This window comes from Arvicola amphibius, chromosome 8 (genome assembly GCF_903992535.2).
Source record: "Arvicola amphibius chromosome 8, mArvAmp1.2, whole genome shotgun sequence".
Taxonomy (NCBI): domain Eukaryota; kingdom Metazoa; phylum Chordata; class Mammalia; order Rodentia; family Cricetidae; genus Arvicola; species Arvicola amphibius.
Genome location: NC_052054.1, coordinates 369,840 through 379,251, shown reverse-complemented (window position 1 = coordinate 379,251; position 9,412 = coordinate 369,840).

The following is a 9,412-nucleotide window of genomic DNA, read 5'->3' as shown; positions in this document are numbered from 1 at the left end:
AAAAAGGATTAGGGATGTAACTCAGTGGTAGAGTATTTTTTTTTTTTTTACTTTTATGATAGTGTGTATACACACACACAAACTTTTACAAAGAACCAAGGTAGTAGTGCCTTCCTTTAATTCTAAGCACTCAGGAGACAGCCCAGTCTACTAAGGTCCATGACAGCTAGAGTTATGTAGAAAGGCCCTGTTAGCCAGACATGGTAGCACATGGCAGATGGATCTTGGAGTTCGAGGCCAACTGATTTACAGACTGTTCCAGAATAGCCAGGGCTACACAGAGAAACCCTGTCTCAGAAAAAAAGAAAAAAATAGAGCTTAAAGTTAATAAAATTCATTAGACTATCTTTCCTGTTTGATTTATAGTTAAGCTATGATCCTTTCTAATATTACCACAACTCAGACCAAATTAGGTAGATAGGTTTTGTATCCACCCAAACACACTCACCAAAACATGTCTGACAGAAACTTTGCTTTTCAGTTTCTTGAATAGTTGACTTTGTTCCCATTAAGCAAGCCTTTTCCATACAGTTGACTTAGATTTATACTAACCTGGTATTGGTAATCACTGATCTATTCAGCATGCAGATAGATGGCTTTTTTAAAGGGTTGTTTATGTATTTTATGTATATAAGGGCTCTGTCTTCATGCACACCAGAAGAAGGAGCTTGATTTCATTGCAGATGGTTGTGAGCCACCTTGTGGTTGCTGGGAATTGAATTCAGGACCACTGGAAGAGCAGTCAAGTGCTTTTAAATGCTGAGTTATCTCACCAGATATATGGTTTTGAAGTTAGTTCAGAACCATAATAGAGTATACCAATCACAGGGTTAGTGTAGCTTAAATTAACTATTCTTTTTGCTAAGTACTTGGTAAATTTTCTGACAAACAAATACCCAGTTAATCTCTTTGAATCTTCAGGTTTGCTAGCCTCTTCCAGGGTGGGCAGAGGCTTACTATCCATGTCCTTTGTCCCTCAGAACCTCTCAATAGAGCATTAGGCTATATCAATTTATCATTGCTATATGAAGTACTGTCTTAAAATAGTTAAGGTTAAAAAAATCAGAGAAGCTGGGGGCTGGAGAGATAGCTCAGTGATGAAGAGGCTGCTCTTCCAGAGGACCTGGGTTCAATTCCCAGCACTCATGTGGCAGCTCACAACTGTTGCTAACTCCAGTTTCAGGGGATCTGACCCCTTCATACTAATGCATATAAAATGAAATTCAATAAATTTTAAAATAATCAGAGTCCAGTGAACCTCACAGCTGTGTGATAATCAAGAATGTGAAAATAACTCCAAAGCCCAGAGAACTTAGAAAAATAGCATTTGCAAAGATACTTAGTATCATATTTTTAAGTATCTTGTTTTAGTATTGTAAATTGTAGATACTAATGTCATCAAAACATGTTAAATTGTTTAAAAATAAAATTAAATAGAAGTGCTTTATTGAGAAAAGTACTTCCTGTGCAAGCATGAAGACCTAAATTTCAATCTTTAACACCCATGTAGAAAAGCACATACTGTACTGCATGTCTGTAATTCCAGTGCTGAGATGGTGAGGGTTCACAGGTAGATGGGTCCCTGGAACAGGTTGGCTGGTCAGTTTAGCCAGAACAGCAAGTTTCCATTTCATTGAGAGGAACCCTCAATAAGGTGAAAAGCAATAGAGGAAGACAGTGTTGACCTCTAGCTTCCACATGTGCACACATAGGTGAGTGCACGCACATGTGCACACCACACACAATTTCATAACATGATCAAAGTAGTGTCAATGTAATTCTTTAAAGTATGCTTTATAATATAAATTTGTTGCTTGGTATGATTATCACAATAGATGCCTTCCTATAAAAAAAAATGACCATGACTATTTGACCATTTAGTCTTAAACACTGCTATAAATCTATAGTTTGTCCTATTTTAAGAAATAAAGGGGGGGAAGTATGTTTTTCCTACATCCATTTTCCAAAAGCTTAATAGTGTAAAGTAACCGGGGAAAAGATACACGGTGTTTTAAGATACAATTTGTAATTGATCACCTCATCTGGGTTTGGAAAGATAGGACTAGCAAACCAACCTATGACAGAAGGAAGATTCTAAAGACCCGGGTAGCAAACTGATGATGAGCAAATTTCAAGAAGTCTGAGGGGGAGGGCAGTATTCTGGGACAGGTAATCTGGAAGGGAGATTTGGTTGAATAGATAGACTGAAAAAGACAGCATGCAAAGGAGGAAGTCATGCAGAAAATTTGGAAGGCAGTACTGTGATTGCTGTGCTGTAGTCAAAAGGGACCAGATCACAAATGACTTCTGTGGAATGGAAAATGATGCGTTAGTGGAAAAACAACTAGGTTTCAAGCAACACAGTAACTGATTTTAAAGAGAATTAGGTGAGGCTCAGGGACACTTGTCAATGTTAAGAATGATTTGAAAGGAAACTGGACTGAAATTTAAAAGGCAGATATGCTGTGGAAACAGGGTCTAGTCTATTATGCCAAGGTTATAGAGATTCTCTGTGACCTCATTTTAATTATAACTGTAAACAAACATCTTTAAATGCCAAATTTCTTGCCTGAAGTTACAGAATGAGTAAGGTTGTGAGAGGCTTGATGGCACTGATGAACAATGAAAAGGCAAATTGCAGAACAACTGGTGTGGGGTGGTTTGGAACTTGTACGTGTAATGAATTAACCAGGCTAGCTCAAGAGTAAGAGGAATACTTTAATGAGAGAGAGAGAGAGAGAGAGAGAGAGAGAGAGAGAGAGAGAGAGAGAGAGAGAGAGAGAGAGAGAGAGAGAGAGAGAGAGATCTCCCCCGGTTTTTCCACCTGGACTTCAGGTGGCCACACCCTAACCAGATGTGATTGGTTGAGCTTCCCCATCATCCCCCCCTTTTGTCTAAACAAGATTGATCCAAACCCAATACAACTATATACAATAGGAACAGATACTAAATATAAAATTACAAGCAATAAACAATATTAAGCAAGGAACGCATAACAAAAGCTTTACTAACCATTCTATTTTAAGGAGTCCAAATAATGTATTGAAATTAAGTTTAGCTAAATCATGAGGAGGGTAACTACAATTTTCTAATCTTTAACTCCATCAAAGATCTGAGAAGGGAAGTAATATTACTTGAGTAAACAGGAAGTACAATCGAGAAACTTCCAAAATATGTAACAAATGGCAGAGAAAACTGACTACCTGGGCAATCACCCAAAGTCTCATTTGCAATGTTGAGGCAACCAACTTTGGCTAAGACCTAACATGACTGACATACAATTTTTAAAGGCAAGAAACTTTTCAAAACTATCTTACCCTATCTTGGCAGGATATGACAGTCCTGTTTTATCCATTTACAGATACTCTGTATCTCTGTCAGTGGTTGAGGTATAGGCATTTCTTTGCCCAAAGGCCAGTTTTGTCAAGAAGAAAGGCTCCAGGTGGTGTCTTTGGTGCTTAACATTCTCTCCGGGGTAGATCAGTGTTGCCAGAAGTGATTGTGTCTCACTACTATGGAACTCTAGGATAGATTAAAGGCCATTTTCTACAGCTCTTTGAAGAGGTTGAAGATTATACTATCTATACTGAATATAATCTCTATGTATCTAAAGAACCTGATTAGCCTAAATATAAATATGACAAATATAGATGACTATTGATCTATAATTCTCAATACCTATCTAACTTAAAGACTAAGACAATAAACAACTGTGTAATAAATGAGAACAGTGACCTTCAAATGTAAACAATGTATAAGTGTCTTGATCAGAGGTAGTAGTGTACACTGTCATATGGTCAATATCAATACATAAACAATGTTATAACAGGTAGAAGCATACATGCATACAATATTTAATATAATTTAACTTTGTATCAATATACAAGAATTGATACCAATATAATTGTCTAAAAACAATAACTCACAAAAACCAGTCTATTATCCCATCGCCTCTCTTTTTTTTCAAGAGGACCCCTGAGCCTATTAAATTCATCCCCCATCCCTCAACCATATACATTATAACCAACCCCTAAATGATATCCCTAAATCTGAGGGCAAACTTTGCTGGGAGAGGTGTAACAAATTAACCAGGTTAGCTCAAGAGTGATAGGAATACTTTAATGGTTAAAGAGGGGAAAAACTTACACTACAAGAATGAGAGTTCCAAAATCTGAGTGAGAGAGAGAGAGAGAGAGAGAGAGAGAGAGAGAGAGAGAGAGAGAGAGAGAGAGAGAGAGAGAGAGGAGCCTGCATCTCCTGGATTTTCTACCTGGGATTCAGGCGGCCACACCCTAACCAGATGTGATTGGTTGAGCTTCCCCATCATCTACCTGATTAGGGTCTCTGTAGAGTCACTTGGCACCACACCTGTCTTGTCTTACCTCACAGGCACTAAGTGCAAGGAGACAGTCTACACAACCAGATTTTGATGTCTATCCTACCATACTCACTTTTTACGAAGCAAAGCCTTTCTTTATATTACATATCCAAGAAAAGCCCATCTCAATAGAAATAGAACATTCTCAGAGTTGGGGATAAGGAGCACAGGAGGGAGCACTTTCTCCCTGAGCTCAAAGTTACCCAGGTATTTTTAGAGGAACAGAAGAATTTATTATTTTGTACTTTGGACTGTCTCCAGTTTACAACTTTTGGGAAAATAGGATCCCTTCGTATGCAGTTTAATATTCCTCCTTAAACAGATTTTGAAAAGGCATAGTTCTTTGTCAGCAGAATGCTTGCTAATGCAGTACTCTGGTCACAACAGGAAGTACGTGGAAATTATAGTTTACAGTGTGAAATGGAAGGGCTTGAGACTTTTATCTTAATGTAAGCATATCTATAAGCAGCTGGAACTGAATTAAGTGTCTACTTATGATTCAACCTTTACAGGAAACTTCATCTAAAATAGATGGAGCTGTGAAATTACTTGTTGCTGGAACCTGGCATCGTCAAATCTTTTAGTTAAGTCATTTGTAACCAATATAAACCTTCCCTGTGTTTGTTTTAACCTAATACCTTTTCTCCTATTCTACATATATTCATTTAAAATTACTCATTATTTTTGCAAAATCTAAGCATTCTGCACAACTATACCTATACAAACATGATTTTTTAAAAAATGGTGTCTCAGACCCCAGCACTCTCTGTAGAAGACCCACCCCCATCCTCTTCATTTGAGAAGTGGCTCAAAGACTACTGGACACTGGACTTCAGTAGCCTCTTTACAGACAAAGCATATCACTCCATAGCCACATCTTGTGTCAATTTTTTTTCAAGCAACCAACTTTATAAATCTCAGTCCTGGAGGGGAGGTTTGAGAGAAATGGGAGAACAGGAACTAATAATTAGATAAACTTTGAAAGAAAATACCATAATAAAAGCCATTGGCAAAATCTACCCCATAAAACAAAATTTTTAAACTATCAATTTCAAGACATGAATTGTTCTGGAATTCAGCCAGCCACCATTAAAGTATCAGTTCAGTTTTCACAGACACATATTTAATGACCAAATGGCCTGACATCATTATCTCCAATCTTATAAAATAGAACAGCCAAATTCTTCCAGCTTTAAACAATTCCAAGCTTATATCAAAGCTATTAACCTGTGAGCTAAACCTTCCCTGATATCGTTGACTTGTAAAGTATTTCTTAAAGAATAAACTGTGCTTCTCTTGGAGTCCAAATTCTAAGATAGGGTGGGGCAATTGGTCATATAAAACTGTAAGAACCCACAGGTCCATGCAAGAACCCCAAATATATTCACCAATCAAGGGGGCTCTGATAAGTGAAAACTTTATTGTGTTTTCTGGCTGTGAAGGTGAACTCAGATATCCCTAACAAGGATAAAAGGCACTTTGTAACTGCTTTTTACAAATCTTTATATAAAATGAAGAAATATCCATCTCCTTACTCTGCAGATGGGATATTCATTATTTCTCTATTAATCATGTGGTCCAACAATTACTTATTATCGGCAGTTCCCTAATGTGGTTGAATTATCAATGGATGAAAAGTCAAGTAAAATTCTATGTTACTTGTGTTTTTAAACTTTTGTCTGTAGAAAATGTCAGTAATTACTTTTTCAGCTGTCTCTCATAAATGCCTTCATACAAACATCTCTTTGATCTCCTCCCAACAGACAATAAATAAACTCTGAGAAGTCCATTCACCTCTTTCAGTCATTAAAGTTGGTGCTTAGCAGCCACTCGTCTTTCCTCCTGGCCTTTTTCTGAGCAAAACTGACAGAACCTCAACAAAGTTAGCTTCTGATTCTTCTTCTTTCCCCTCCCATTCTTCCTGGGAAACAATGCCAATCATGGCTTCAACCCTCTTGCTGGATCCCCATTTCACCTCTCCAGTTCCTCTTGCACATCTTCACTGGAATCTGTCAGTTTCTGTAAACGATTCATTCTGTCTTAACATTTTAACCCCATGCCTTTGATTCTTCTTGATTTCATGTATTTTGTCATAAACTTTTCAGCATCAAGGCATAGACAGATAAGTGAAATAATTATTTCAGGGAAGATAAGCATCCTAGCTATCACTTTTATATCTCGTTTTTTATAATTGTGTAATGAGTTATCTTAAACTAAGTGTGCTATTAAGACAAGGGAAACGAACTTTTCATAACAGCAAAGTTGCTTTCTCATTTTCTTTGTCCCATCCCCCACCCCAACTCACACATGGTCGTCATCTTATCATCTCATCCCACCCCCAGAAGGCTGGAATGTTCATAGATTCATTGAAGCTCTTTCTTTTATCACTGGGGACTGAGTTTTCATCACTGAGCATGTCATTTAAATGCCATTTCTCATCCTTTAAATTAGTACCCTCACAGAGTTTGTTAGAACATCATTTTCTTTACTGTAATCTTTTACCTTTTCTGTAGGCAGAGACAGCTCATTCATTTGTTGACTGCTCAGACCCAAATAATCACACAGAAATGATATTAATTACAACACTGTTTGGTCTATTAGCTCAGGCTTCTTATTAACTAACTCTAACATCTTAAATTAGCCCATTTCTATCAATCACTGTATCACTGTGAGGCTGTGGCCTACTGGTAAAAGTTCTGGGGCATCTGTCTCCTTCAGCAGCTACATGGCATCTCTTTGATTATACCTACTCTCTATATATCTCTGTTTGGATTTCCCACCTGGCTGTACTCTGCTAAGTCATTGGGTGAAACAGCTTTTTTATTAACCAGTGGTAATAAAACAAATTCATAGCACACAGAGGGGAATCTCACATCATCTCCCCTTTTCTATCTTAATAAAAGAGAAGGTTTTAACTTTAACAAAGTAATATTTATATATAAAAAACAGGTATCAAGCAAGAATTATAATTACAATATTTTGTGAGTCTAAAGTTTCATATCAAATTCTTCATCATAATTAAGGAAAACTATAACTATCTGTCTTCAATTCTTCAAAGACCCCAGAAGGATATTATATTACCTTTGAAAACAGGAAGTAAATTGTAAGCAACTCCTAAAACTCTAAAATTGACAGAGACATCTAGCTGCCTGGACAGTCACCCAGTTTTTCTGTATCATTGGGGCACCCATCTTCAGCCTACAGGCCCATAGTGTCCAGCAGACTTTTTCATAAAGCAGGAAATTTGAAAGGCTGTTTCACCTCTCTTGGCGGTGTCAGTCACTTTCTTTTGTATCCTTCAGAATGTCTGGCAGTTTCTTCTATGAAACAGGAACCCTGAAGGACCATCCTGTCTTTTGGAATGTTAACAGTCACTTTTTTGTGGGTTGTATATGTCCAGTTCATATAGAATATCATTAAACAGTCCAGGCAAGAGCAGTTTCTTGCCCAAATGGCTAGGCTTGTCACATTAAAGGCAAGTTTCATGATGAGCTTTTTCAAAGCCCATCAGCCTCTCTAAAGTTATTGGTACTGCCAAAAGCAGACATATCTCACTGTTGAGAAAAGTCTAAGTTCTTAAAATATTTAAATGTCATATTCCATAGATCTTTGACGTGTTGAAGATTCTTTAAGCGAAATATATCTCTATATATCTAGAAAACCTAACTAACATGAATACAACTTTGACTATTACAAATTCCTACCTATTAATCTGGAATTTTTAATTATACATTACATTTTAAATGAGCGTCCAAACACAATACCTTAAACAAGAACAAAAATACATATAACAAAATTGTATCAATAAACTATAAATTTGTATCAATAAACCAAAGTGCATATCAATGTGTTCATCTCTATATCATATCTCCCTTGTTTGATTTTTTAAAAGAGATTGACTGTGACCATTAACAATTTATACCCAACCCCTTTTAAATGAAGACAAACATTTATAAATAATTATTTTTGGAATTTGGGCATAGTTTTCCCAAAACCACATCCTGCTTTTTGTTGGGTGAAATATTTTTAGGGGTTCATGGAGACATTTGGGGGGATCTTGTTCTATCAAACCACACTAGCCTGGAAGGAATCCATAGGTTCTCATCTTCTGTGGAAACCAAAGCAGAACCTTTTTTCCAAAGCAACATATCCCTTAGACCCAAATTTTGAAGTCAAGATACCTTTACAATCTCCACAATCAAATGTCTCTCTGCAATCAAAAATTTGAAGAAAACACAATAATATACATGATTCTGATTGTCTGTGTTTATTCCATCTTTACATGGCTTATTTTTCTTTAGTCCTTTAATTTATGACTGCCTATACTCCTTTATATTGCTTTTACTGTCTCTTTAAAGTCTTTGTTTTATTTTTTAACTGTCTATACTCTTTTTCTTCTCTCTCCCAAGCCTATGTGCATTTATCCAAACCTGTAACCTATTTAGAGGTTTATCTCTGTCTGAATCTGTCTTTATATCTGCAATCATTTTCTGACCAGGAGTGCTTTTAAAATGGTAAGCAGCTTAGTTGCAGTAGCCCTGGATGTTGATTGCCTCTCTTGGCCTTTCAATATGGCAGAGGTACATTTACTGTCAACTCTTAGATTCATGCTCATTGCCCCAGCTCCAGGGGTACAGCAGATCTATGTCACCATTAATCAACTTGTAGTACTCTGCTCACAAACCCCATTCAAATGCTTCATAGCCCGACCTCTCAAAAGAGCCAGAGTCATTTGTTTGTACTGCCAGTACAAACCAGGAAGCCATTTCTTAAAGAAGCTATGCATGCAATTTTTTGCTGCTAGCACTGAGTCAGGAAAACTTCTCTTAAAAGAGCCGTGCCTCTGCTTGCTACCAGCAAACAAAGTCTATCTGAAAAATTCAGCTACTAAGAAGCTGTGCTTAACTCTGTTCCTTTGTGTCTAGAATTCCTTCCCAAACTCTCTCAGTTTTTATATGGATGTAGTTGCCCAATGTTGGTGAGCCATTTTGCAAGTGGAGATTGTGCATTCGTTTCCCAGCCATTCAGACCCAA